The sequence below is a fragment of the Notothenia rossii genome, assembly GCF_949606895.1.
Source record: "Notothenia rossii genome assembly, chromosome: 10".
In the NCBI taxonomy this organism is placed as follows: domain Eukaryota; kingdom Metazoa; phylum Chordata; class Actinopteri; order Perciformes; family Nototheniidae; genus Notothenia; species Notothenia rossii.
In genome coordinates this window covers 14,012,390-14,024,724 of record NC_136908.1, presented here as the reverse complement: position 1 = coordinate 14,024,724, position 12,335 = coordinate 14,012,390, and positions in this window count along the sequence as shown.

Below are 12,335 nucleotides of genomic sequence, written 5' to 3'. Positions count from 1 at the left end.
ATAACTGGTGCGCAGGTGCACCTCCGCAAAAAAAGGAGCACCGGGTCATTTGAAAAAAGGCGCATTTGCGTACCAACATTGAGAGAGAGAGGGGGATAGAGAGAAGGGAAAAGAGAGAAGAGAGGAGAGAGGAGAGAGAGTGAAAGATATTTGCGAGTTGCATATTAACTGAGGGCCGGGCCGTAGCACTGGCGTTATAGATGTTCGCCTAGGGCGCCAGATCTGGGGGGGCGCTGCGCTGGTAGCTCTGGGAGGGAATAAAATATTTTTGACCGTTGGAGCTCATCTTAATTTTCAGCCTTGATGTAACAACATTCATAATTAAGTAAATGTAACACCCTTTTCACCACGGTTACACGTTTCATTTGCCCTGTACGATGGGCGCTGTAAGTGATGGGGGATGTTGGCTTATCTGGCGCCCGCAGCTCACAGCCAAAATGCGAGGGAGAGAGGGAGGGTGCACCGGTACCGGCGCTGTTGTTATTAGAATCTGGTGCTACTCTAACGGATATAAGAAGAAGATGTTTCTACAATAATGTGGAGGGAGAGACCTCTCCAGTCAGACTGAGAGGCTGATGACTACAGCTCAGTGAGGTGAAGGACTCTTGAGTGTTGAGATAGTTCACTTTAGTCTAAGTTATCTCAGTGGGTCTCAAACGGTTTGGTCACAATTTATGTAAACACATATTTCAAAGGCACTCCTTTATAATTATTGGGATAAACAGGTTTGAAATCATTTCAATGTATAGGCTACTATAGGACGGTAACCAAAAATATCCTTTAAAACTGGAGGGATAAACACAACACAAATAAAACAAGTTACATTCATTTGTTATTGGCTATGGTAGGTTATTGGTTATGTTCACATATTTATTTGATTACATCCACTTGTCTAAGATGACAACAGAGACTTTCGACCCAAAACCAGCTGTTGACTTGTGGATGCAAGCAGCTAATCGCAGACTCAACCAGAGAGAAAGTAGTAGGCCTACATCATCAGCTACCATGTTTGACAGAGAGGAAGACAGTGAGGAGAACAGTCAGGAGGGCAGTGATGACAGCTTGTAGGATTACTGGTCGCGCTAATGTTGTCTTGTGTTCACCTCTGCATGTGTGTTCAGTGCCGTGTGTCAAATAAAGTCAAGACCCCCTCAAAAGTTACGGTTTATTTCATTTTAAGGATGAGCACCAAGCAACATCTCCAGGTGCTCCTTTGAGAACCAGGGCAAAAAAGTTATGTGCACCCCTGCATATAAGGATACCCATAAACGTTATATCTAGCCTTGTCATCAATTAAGCTTTGCAGATTGTATCACTATTCAAACAAATAAATCCCAATGTGTTCATAAAGAAATTGCTTACTAAAGAACAAACTTGCTTACAAGACAACATCATGTTTCACTTTTAAATGTAGTCTTGTTGGCTCAATATAGCCTACAAATTGTTAGATGAATATCGCAACATATATTGGAGGAAATGTATATTGCAATGTCCGTTTTTTTCCAATATGTTTCCGCATGAACGTACAAATCAAAAGAGTATGGAGACTGCAAGGTAAAACTTGCTATTATTCAAAACACTATTGAATACACTTTATTGTGCAGAGAGCAGCCAGTGAAAGCATTGGTCTGTATTTAGGCCTTGTTATTCTTATTATCCAAGCACTGAGATGCTATAAAAATGACCTCAATAAAGAACAAACATAACACAAGCTTAAATTGAGCTGATCTATTATTAAAGCATAAATAGTTTATTGTAATTATTAAAAGATATTGCTGGTGGGATAATTAACACCCCAATAAGGTTGAACTCTACAAAGCTGTTTATATAATCTAAATGTATCTTTGTGCACAAAGCGCTTGGAGTTATCACAGAATCAACATCACCTGACAGGCCGGGCTGTCTGCACACACATCGAAATATCGAGTGACATGGCAGTTTACACGGGTGTCCGCCCTTCAAAGGAGAGAAGAAAAACTTCCTGTGATATTTGCATTTGACTTCTAAATATCCTCCATTAAAAACACTCGCTCACACACCCTTTGAGTGAGGGAGAAAGAGAGAGACAGCGCTTGTCAGGCCTTGGGGCGAGAGTGAAATTTACACAGACAGGCTTAATACCAATACCTTTCTGAAGGACGACTCTGATACGACCGTGGCTCTGCGTCATTACATTTCATTCCCATCACAGGGTACTATGCGAGTGTGTGTACGTGACACCTATTCGTACTGGACCTGTTTTAATGATGGGGTTAGATAATACACACCTGTGGCCTTTTGTTATCCACACACACACACACACACACACACACACACACACACACACACACACACACACACACACACACACACACACACACACACACACACACACACACACACACACACACACACACACACACACACACACACACACACACACACACACACACACACACACACACACATCCCATCATGGGCTACTGAACTGATCCTTTATTTGGTTTCTCACACCCAACTTCAGCTGGTCCACCACCACAAAATGATTGATCACAATCACATGTTGACTTTAACACACTACATGATTGTTTTTTCTTTTATTGTTGTTGTTAAAAATACAGTATTCCAATAACATCCTTCTTCCTCCCCTCCCTCTCAGTTTGGTTAGCTCGCAAACACTTCTCTCTACAAAAAAGAATGCAGCTGCAACAATATAAATATTAGTTTTTCTTAAATCTGATACTAATAGTTTTCATCCAAAAGCATCTGAGGACAGTTACACTCAGCTGCAAGTCACATCTTGATTTCCAGATTTAAAACATATTTCTGCGGCGGCCATGGTTTCCATTATTTTGATATGCGGTGAAAATCATTGGGAATAATAAAAAACATTTCCTTGAGGAAAATAGTCATTAAATCTCTGTTTGTTGTAGTCAAAGCACACACATTATAACAATTCTATTTCAGAGGACAAACAATTCGCAACAAATGTCATTAGAAGAAAGTGACGTGAGTTTGACAGCTCCTTGAATTAAAGTTTTGTTTGGCAGTTATTGTTGTTGTTATACTGTTTGTATACTCTTTATTCCAAAATGACTTTGATGCATCGATATTCAAACATTAGGGTTGTCAATACCAAACAGAAGAAAAAAACCCACAAAACATACCTTTCTCCGGTTTTAGAAAGATTAAATGACCAAATAATGAAATATGTCCACAGATGGTGGAAACAATACAGAAATATAAGTATAAGAAAATAAATGTTTCACAGTCTATTGCCTTTTTATCTTTAGCTCAAAACGAGTGGCAAACAAAGTAACAAAGTTTATCATAAACTATGATGTTTGTTTCTTATTTTATTGTACCTAAAGATGTATATTACAGTTCATACATTTTAAAAAGTGTAATTGTTGTAAGCTCTCACAGCAGCATTTACACAATACTTAATTGTGTAGAATAAACATACATTAATTATGCTCACTATGGTCTTGTGTCACAGCTGTAGCAGAGCATTGTTTTTTCTTCAGACCACTTTACACTGCGTTTTCCTTTTCCCTTCTCTAAACAAAGATGCTCAGTCTTATAAATCAGTCTATTCAAGCGAACACCACTCAATGTTTTCAGATTGAATATGAAACTATAAACACGTACAAGCTGCAGATGAAGAACGGCCTTCCTCACACCTTGTCCTCATCACCTTGACCACAGAGGAATAATGAATATTGAGGTCCCATCTCTGCCCCGCCCACACACCATTCCCCCTCCTTTTTGTATTTTACCCCACCCCCACACACCTCAGTCATAACACTAACCCCCCCCCCCCCCCCCCCCCCTCACCCACCTAGCCCTGACCCAGCCTCCCCCTCCCTGAACTGCAGATAGTGTAAGATGATGGGGGGGGGCAGACGGATCCCAGGCCTCGATGAAAGCCAGTACCAGGGTGAGACAGGGAGCATCCCCTGCATACTTGCCCCCTGACTCACCCACAAGCCAAGGGTGAGCTCACCCCCCCCCCCCCCTGTCTCCCACGCACCCTCTGTCCCTCCTTGCGAGCTCATCTCTTTGTCTCTCTGACTGCTTTTTAACTGTGCATGTTTCGAGCTACTTCCTTGTTTTCCATCATAACAGATTATATAACCTCTTTTTGGAACCCTTTTTTTTATTTGTGTAATTTGTCCTGTTGTTTTGACTTCTTCACACTTTTTTCTATTAATGTCTTTCTGGCATGAATGATAATGAGATGCACTACCGCTAACAATTATTAATATCAGAGCATATGGAAGAATATATTAATTAGCATGCATTGCTAATTTGCGGGTTCAACACCTTTTTCTGATATCATTGCCATCTTTGTAGTGTCACCCTGCCGGTGTGAAACTGAGAACACACACTGAGTCATAATATGATCTGAAATACATTTCAAACTTTATTGCATTTCTCTTTAAATGAGAAAAGAATCTGCTGTTGTTGAATAGAATTAAGAAAATAATGAATAAACCTTATTTATAAACTCATTACAAATTGAAATGCAAGGTCACAGTTGGATTGTGTCACAGCAGAGGAGTGTGCCTCATTGTTTTGCATGTGTGTGATCTGTGGAAAGCTGTTGCCTCTGAAATAACCCGTGCTTTGTTCCCTGCAATCAAATCAAACAATGAGACAGTTTACTAAAGGGAATTATGTTTAAAATAAATGTTGCATTTTTGAAAATAAACACCATGTTACACAGCCCTTTGTTTGGTCTTCAAATATATTTATCACTAAGCAAATAACAAAACAGTAGCTTACAATTTTTCAGTGCAAACTAACTTTTAGCCTCTGATTTGTTGAAAGATAAACACTGTATAATAAACCAATTGTTTTTAACACTTGTTGAAGGAAAATAACACTTAAAGCTCAAACAGACACCAAGTATTACATTTCATTTAACTGTATATGCTAACACAGGTTATACAAAGCTACCAAGCTGACCATATCTTGTCAAATCTATTCACGTCCCACTGAAATCAGGCTTGAATCAATTGACGCGCATATGATATCAATTAGCTTGACCCTTTGTTGTTCTGATGGATGCTAACTGGCCATCTTGGCAACAGTAGACAGTGGGTGTTTCATCTTTGACTTTCATGGATGTCTTTCAGGATTAAGATTATTGGTCATTTAAAATTGTGAATCTCCGTGTTCTTTTTAAGGATATATTGTAAAGGGGGAAGCATTTTGCTCATACAAACGATTTCAGTACACACAGCTGCACGAATGCATTTCCCCCAACAGACAGAATGTTGTGATACCATGACCTGTTAATGTTCTGGTTACATCAGGTATTAAAGTTTCAAGTGCCTCCTAACCTAGAAAGCATACTGCGTTTGGAAAAGTATCCACTTATACTAGATTGTTTTTTTACCTGTGCCGTGACCTGTTGTTGAAGCATTGACAGTGTACAGAAACGAATATATTAAGCTTGTTTTTTCATGTTAACTCGGATTTGCAGAGGATGTCGTTGCTATGATAACACAATATGAGTAACACGCACAGATAAATGGGATTCCTGTAGTGCTCCAATGGATTCTGTGCAGAGCGAAGATCCAATTCATCCTCCGCCCATAGCTATTGTGTTGTCAAAGCATCAGCTGAATATGAAAGGTGCTGTTGCTCCCAGTGTTTATTTACTACGGCTTAACATTAACCATCGCCTATTTGTTAAAAAAAATACAAGTGAAAACGAGGGAAGGTGGGATGTAGAAGGAGAATACGAACAATTCTTCCCGGTTCAGTACAATTCTTAACTGCATGTGCTGCCCTCCATCGCTAATCTTCTGTGGCGCAATTTATGGCCTATTTATCTCATTTAATGTTGTTACTCTGAAAGGCTGAATTGCATTTGTGAAAAGGAATGGATTAGGACGCATTCACACATGTTGCACGGACACAAAAAGCACTTAGGAGGACCCCTGGAACTGCTGCTGGAGGAAAAGGCAAAACGATTACACCCACTGTTCCCATTATTTCACTATGACCCATGTTTGCGAGTCTGAAACCCAGTCTACTTCTTAAAAAATCCGTTAGACATGCAGTCACAGTTACATATACTCTGGAGCACATGCGGAGATCCCGCCATCGACACTTAACATTGAATTTAATTCAATTGTTGCTCCCCAAATGGCCGATAAACGTGTGTCCTTTTAGGCATCGCATTAAAGATAAAGATCTGAACAATGGCTCGGAGCCAAATACACTTTAATCGTCTTGCCAATTTAGTTATGTCTTTGTGAAAGTAGGACATTGTACTACACGAACAATAATCAGGTGTATCCTACTGGGAGCATCACAGTGCTTTTAGATTCAAATTGGTGTTTCCTTGGGTATTTCAGGCAAAGTTTGGGAGCGAGTTCAAGTAAGGCTGTGGAGGAGTGTCAGCTGCTTTATTGATTTAGCATGTGTCTCTTCTGTGAGTGTGTGTATGGCGACGTGCATTTGGTGTGAAGTTGTTAAAGAAAGTCAAACTGTATGTGATTGTATGAGTGTATTAACTGTAGACAAGCACTCAGCTCTGTTTTGGTACCTGCTATGTATTCTCAGGTGTCCACTCTGCGTTGTGTGTGTGTGTGTGTGTGTGTGTGTGTGTGTGTGTGTGTGTGTGTGTGTGTGTGTGTGTGTGTGTGTGTGTTAGTGTGGTTCTACACACATTGCCAATTATAATTACGACTTCCCGGGGCCACTTCCCACTGTCTGGGCTGGCTCTCCCAGCAGGGGTAGATTGGGAGAAAATAAGGGCTTATTCACTGGACTATAAAAAGAGCTGTAAACAATCCCACATTGTAGCTACTGGGAGGAAAAGGGGAGCTGGCAGCGTGACAGAGGCACTCGGCTGCCTGGCTGTCTGCTGCTCGGCTACTTCACCGACTATCTGGTTAGTTAGGTTGTTGGGGAGTCGCCTGGCAGTTTGGCTGTTCGCTGCTCTCCACACGCCTCTGGCCATCTCTGCCACGCATCCAGGCACTTAGTAGAGGAGGAGGAGGAGGAGGAGGAGGAGGAGGGAGTGGAAGAGGGTTTCAGAACGGAGAGACAGTGTTTATGACTGGCCATCATAACCTCAAACCCACTTTCCCAGCATGCCCGTGTTCAGCAGATTAAAGAGATGTATAATTTCAGAGTGATGCTCTTTGATTACGATTGGTTCCCGAGAGACTGAGTCATAGACTTAGTATAGCAGCTACACAATAAAAATGTTTGAAAGTTCATTCATGCCAAGTTTACTCTTTTACTAGTTTGGATGAGAAACACCCATAACAAGTATTTTAGATATGTTTATGTTTTGTCAAGTGCTTTCATTTCACTTTCATTTAATCGCTTATTTGAAAAGGGACAATGCACTTTGATGAACACTTTAAACAAATAATGCATCAAATGTAAATATGCCAGATTTGAGCTTTTAGCTCATTTCCATCCGTAGTCCTTCACTTACAACATTCAGCTGGTAATTCAGTTAGGCCAAGCATTCTCAGATGTGTATTCCTGGCTGTAGAAACATATTTTACTTAAAGACAAATACAAATACTGCTCCACATCAACAATGATTGTGTACAATCTCTATTCTGCCTCAGTTCATTGTTCAAACTGTATAATTATAATCTGACGACCCTGACAGTGTTGCCTCACATTCCTATCACAGCATCACGCACATCTCTCCTCATAAAAGGAGAGAACAAGTCAACATTTATTTTTATATATAAATACATAAACTGTTAACTCTATTTGGACATCATCACTTACTGGCAGGGCTTAAAGCCTCACCACCTGCCCATCAGAAGCCTGGGCTGCAGTGAAGTAATAAGCACGTATAGCTGCATCAATATGCATGCACAGTATGAATGGGGCATTTATATAATGGCTTGTAGTCACGTCCCGCACGTAATAATTACGCAAAAGGCATTTGCCTGGTAATGGCACATCATTTCCCCCATCAAGATTCCTCTCAGAGGTGTCCCATTCGGTGGCATATTGATTCGGCTCTAATGAGAGTCTGGGCAGCAAGAAGTTTCACAAAGGTTACAGACAGTGCTGTGTGTGCATCAGTAATGATTCAGGAAATAAATGCTTAAGTTTTTGTAAACATCTATTCATATATGTATGTAGAAGCCAATCATTGTAAATGTGTGTCTTTTTGTGTATCGTTAAAAAACACTTCAATGGAAAATCTTGAATCTGATCAATCGGATTACTTATTTTATCTAAAAGTAACTATTGGCAAGTCAATTTCTTACATCAACCGATGAATTGTCACTGTTTCCATATGTATCTGAAATGCTGTTATTCCTACCAGCTATTAGCAACATAGGCTAATTGTAAAAATCTGTTTAAAAAGACGCTCAGTAATGGAAGCTAAGCACACTTAAAGCCTTGGTTGAATGTGTGTATATCTGTTGGATACACTCACAAACACACACATTTCAGGCACCCGCCCAATGATAAGCAGCTCATTAAAACAACCTGTGTTTTTTTGCCAAGTCCTCTCAGCTTTGGGGACATTATTCTGCGATACACACCCCTCTATCTGGGAGCAGGGGGATATCGTTTACTGTTGCACAACTCTGAGGAGCCACTCATGCGTGAAAGGCAGATGTGTTTGTAATGTAAACAAGAGAGGGGAGATGGAGAGGGGCTCAGAGCCATGCCAAGAGATGCTCTCTCTGCCAGGGGGCTGCACTAGTAGACTCATGAAACAATACACAACAATACATGTTAATGTCATTATTTGACATTCAATACTTTCGCAAACCTGTTATCCTCGTTGTGTTGAGCGTACACACACATCAGCAGGACATACTCATCACCTTTGAATGATTTGAAAGCAGCAAACAAACAGTGTCATTTGATTTATTTTGGCAGAAATCTTGAATAATATCCGTGGAATCTTTTGCTTTTATCAGCTTTCACTTGTCTGCAACGTGTCCTTACGAAGCATCCATTTTGCACAAAACAAAGTATGCCAATCTTAATTCCTTCCACAGCATCAAAGCTCAGACATGGCTCTGCTTATTGACACACTGCTTTTGTAAGCTGCAGTGCAATGAGATTTCACTTTGTCCTCTGATTTCAGTGACGTTCTGTTTATCAGAACCTTTGAATAGAGTAGACCTAGTTATTGCTCTCCACAGTTCAAAATGTAGTTAATCAAATCCCTCCTCGAGCTATTCCCTTCTCTCTTGCCCCATATTATTCCAGCCCGTTTCCTTTAGATGATTTGTGTCGCACGTTGCTTTCTCAGTGATACTGAGGCAGAGTGGCCGTGTTGGCTTCTGGCAGTCCATCACTGCAGACTTCTTTTCTGACCACAAAATACAGCCTACTTTATTTTTGGCCTTGTAAAACACAACATCCTTTTCCCAAGAAAAGTGTATCCCGTGGATCAGTACTTTATTGAGTATCAAGGATTCCTCATCCCTGTCCTAGCAATCATCATGTTCATCTGAAGTTGAGTAGTGTCTTTTTGGTTTCATTTCATCTAGTTTCATATGAATACTAAAAGGTTTTTCAAAGACAGAAAATCAAAAGGGTTTTGTTTCACGAAGGCCACTTTAAGTAGATCTTCTAGCAATTTCATTTGACTTCAATAAAGTTGATGGACTCACTAACAACTCATTAGGAAAAAAAAGTGGTTGAAATAATAATATCAAAAGCTAAGCGATCTTGAGTTTTAGTGTGTCCTTCAATTCCCATCATGCAACTTAATTAATAGTGTCCTTGCATTAGATTCTCCCCGACTGACCACACATCTGTAATTCCATGCCCTGCCAAGCTTCTTCTAAAAGAATGGTCTTACTGTGATATCCGCCCAATAGGACTCTTTTAGTTCTCTATTATTTCAGCTATATATTTAAGAGAATAACTTCGATCCAAGACAACATTTACTGAACAGCGGGACGTAAAGTCACCATTACAAATCCGTCTGCTCCTTCAGCACCACGGACAGCGCCATGGATTCATCAATACACTGAACTGTTATTTCAGAGCCATGGCCGGGGGCTATAGATTGTAACTTGCAAAAAACTTCAGTCAGATAAAAGATCAATGACTCAGGCGGACTAGACTAACATATTAAACTAAATGATCCCAGCACTCTCTGCTATATGAGATGGAGCGGGATAGCAGGTTTAAAAGCGTCATGCATGTTTTGTCATCTTGGTTAAAAAAACATACCATTACATTGATATGTTTCATTAGGGTATAAAAGTGTTTTCACGATTTACAGTTGATTTTCTTTATTGTCATGTAATAAGTATTGATGAAAACAGAAATATATGCATTAACATACTGACTTAATGGATGCCACTTTTGCATAATGTCCATACTGTAGTTTGAATAGCATTGATCATGTTGTTCAATCCAATCCACTTTATTTCTAGAGCACATATTAAAAACAGAGGGTTTACCAAAGTGCTTCACAGCAAACATAACATTATAATAAAATATAATATTGCAATAATAGATAAAAGGCACACATAAGAATAGATAAAAGGCATACATTGTTCTCAGAAGTCATTTGAATACTTTAGCTAGACCCTCTCAAACAAGACATTAGGGGAGTACTTATGTATTCAGTCCAGTGCCAATATCCTGGCAGGCTTTCTCTTTTGCTTTATTTATTTATAAAGCAATTATTTGTGCGTTCTTTTGTAATTAAGTGTTTGAAAAACCCATAAATTTCAATTAATGAGTGCTGCTCACCGGCCATGAACTTCCCAGCGTGGTCCTGACAGGTAGTTGTGGCCATTATGGATATTTTGCTTTGATGTTTGACCCCATATGTCTGCTTAAGAATAATGTGTTGTGAATTTGTCCTAATTGCTCAAAGTTGGCACAAACAGACCCAGTCAGAGAGAAGCTTGATGTTATCCTTTTGGAATCTATGAAGTCTTTGTTGGATATAAATCTCTTGTTTGCTTCCCTTTTTGTAATTGAATACCCCACTGGTCCTTCTAAAGGAGGTCTGTATTCTGTAATAGAGATGGATATCTTGGCTCAGTAGGTGCAAACTTAATTGATAGTATCATCATAATGTTCCTACAGTTTGCATTCTTGCTGAAAAGAGTTTGTTTACAATTGTGTGCAAGTTCGTATTCATTTGTATGTGTGTATGTGTATGTGTGTGTTTGTGTGTGTGTGTGTGTGTGTGTGTGTGTGTGTGTGTGTGTATGTGTATGTGTGCGTGTGCGTGTGCGTGTGTGTGTGTGTGTGTGTGTGTGTGTGTGTGTGTGTGTGTGTGTGTGTGTGTGTGTGTGTGTGTGTGTGTGTGTGTGTGTGTGTGTGTGTGTGTGTCACTGCAAGTTGATAAGTGAGGGCGAGCGGTAGACGTTTGTGTTAGGGGGAATATGTAAACGTTTGCCAACATGCATTAAGAGAGAAGTGTGGTGTGAATGGTGATTGTGCGTATACTTTATACAAGAATGTAAATGTGGGAGTAAGCGTGCATGTAGTGTTAATGAGGCCGCACGCCTGCTTGTGTCTGCGTGTCTGTGTGTCTGTATACCAGTGTACTTGTGTGTACACACATCTCATCTGCATGGCGCCATGCCCCATCGCTTCCATTGGGGTGTGTGAGAACAAAGACTTTCCATTTCCAGCGCTGCTGTGCCTGCAGGGAGAAGCCTGATCATAATTAGCTGAATGATGAGCCTCCGCCATGCACCGCGCAGCAGGCCTGTGGCTGCCTCTCTGCAGCACCTCCCTGTCTCTCTCTCCATTTCACTTCTTTTTCTATTTCAGGTCTTTTCTTTCTATTCATTATCTCTCGCATGTGCTGCATTCTGCTCACCATCGTTCTTCCCCTCTCAAAGTCTGACTCTCTTTCTCTCTGCCTTTATCACTCTCACTCTTTATTTCATTCCTTGGATCCGACCCACTCGATTTTCCCTCTCTGTCTTCTCTTTTCTCTTCTCTCTCCCTCGTTCTGCCTCTCTGACACACTCCCGTTTTTTTATCTTCCATCTCCTCTGAAGCTGGAGAAAGTCGGGATGGGACAAGATTGCCTTTAGACTGCCTTCAGGAAAGATCAGACCCAGACATGGATTTGCATATTCAGACGCCAACATGCCACAGAGCTGAATTAGAAATGTGTGATGACAAAACGGTCTGAATCATCATTCAACAATTACATTGAATATATGCAGGTAGTTATATTTTTAGCATACCTATTATTAACTTTAAGAGAATATTTTCTCTTTGGTATATCATTTCAAATCAATTATATTTCATCTTCAGATGCTGTGGATTCTAGTTTTTACGATTTCCTGAAGCAATGCTGGTTGTGTAATTACAGTTTACATTCACTCCTATATCATTTAACTCCTCAGATA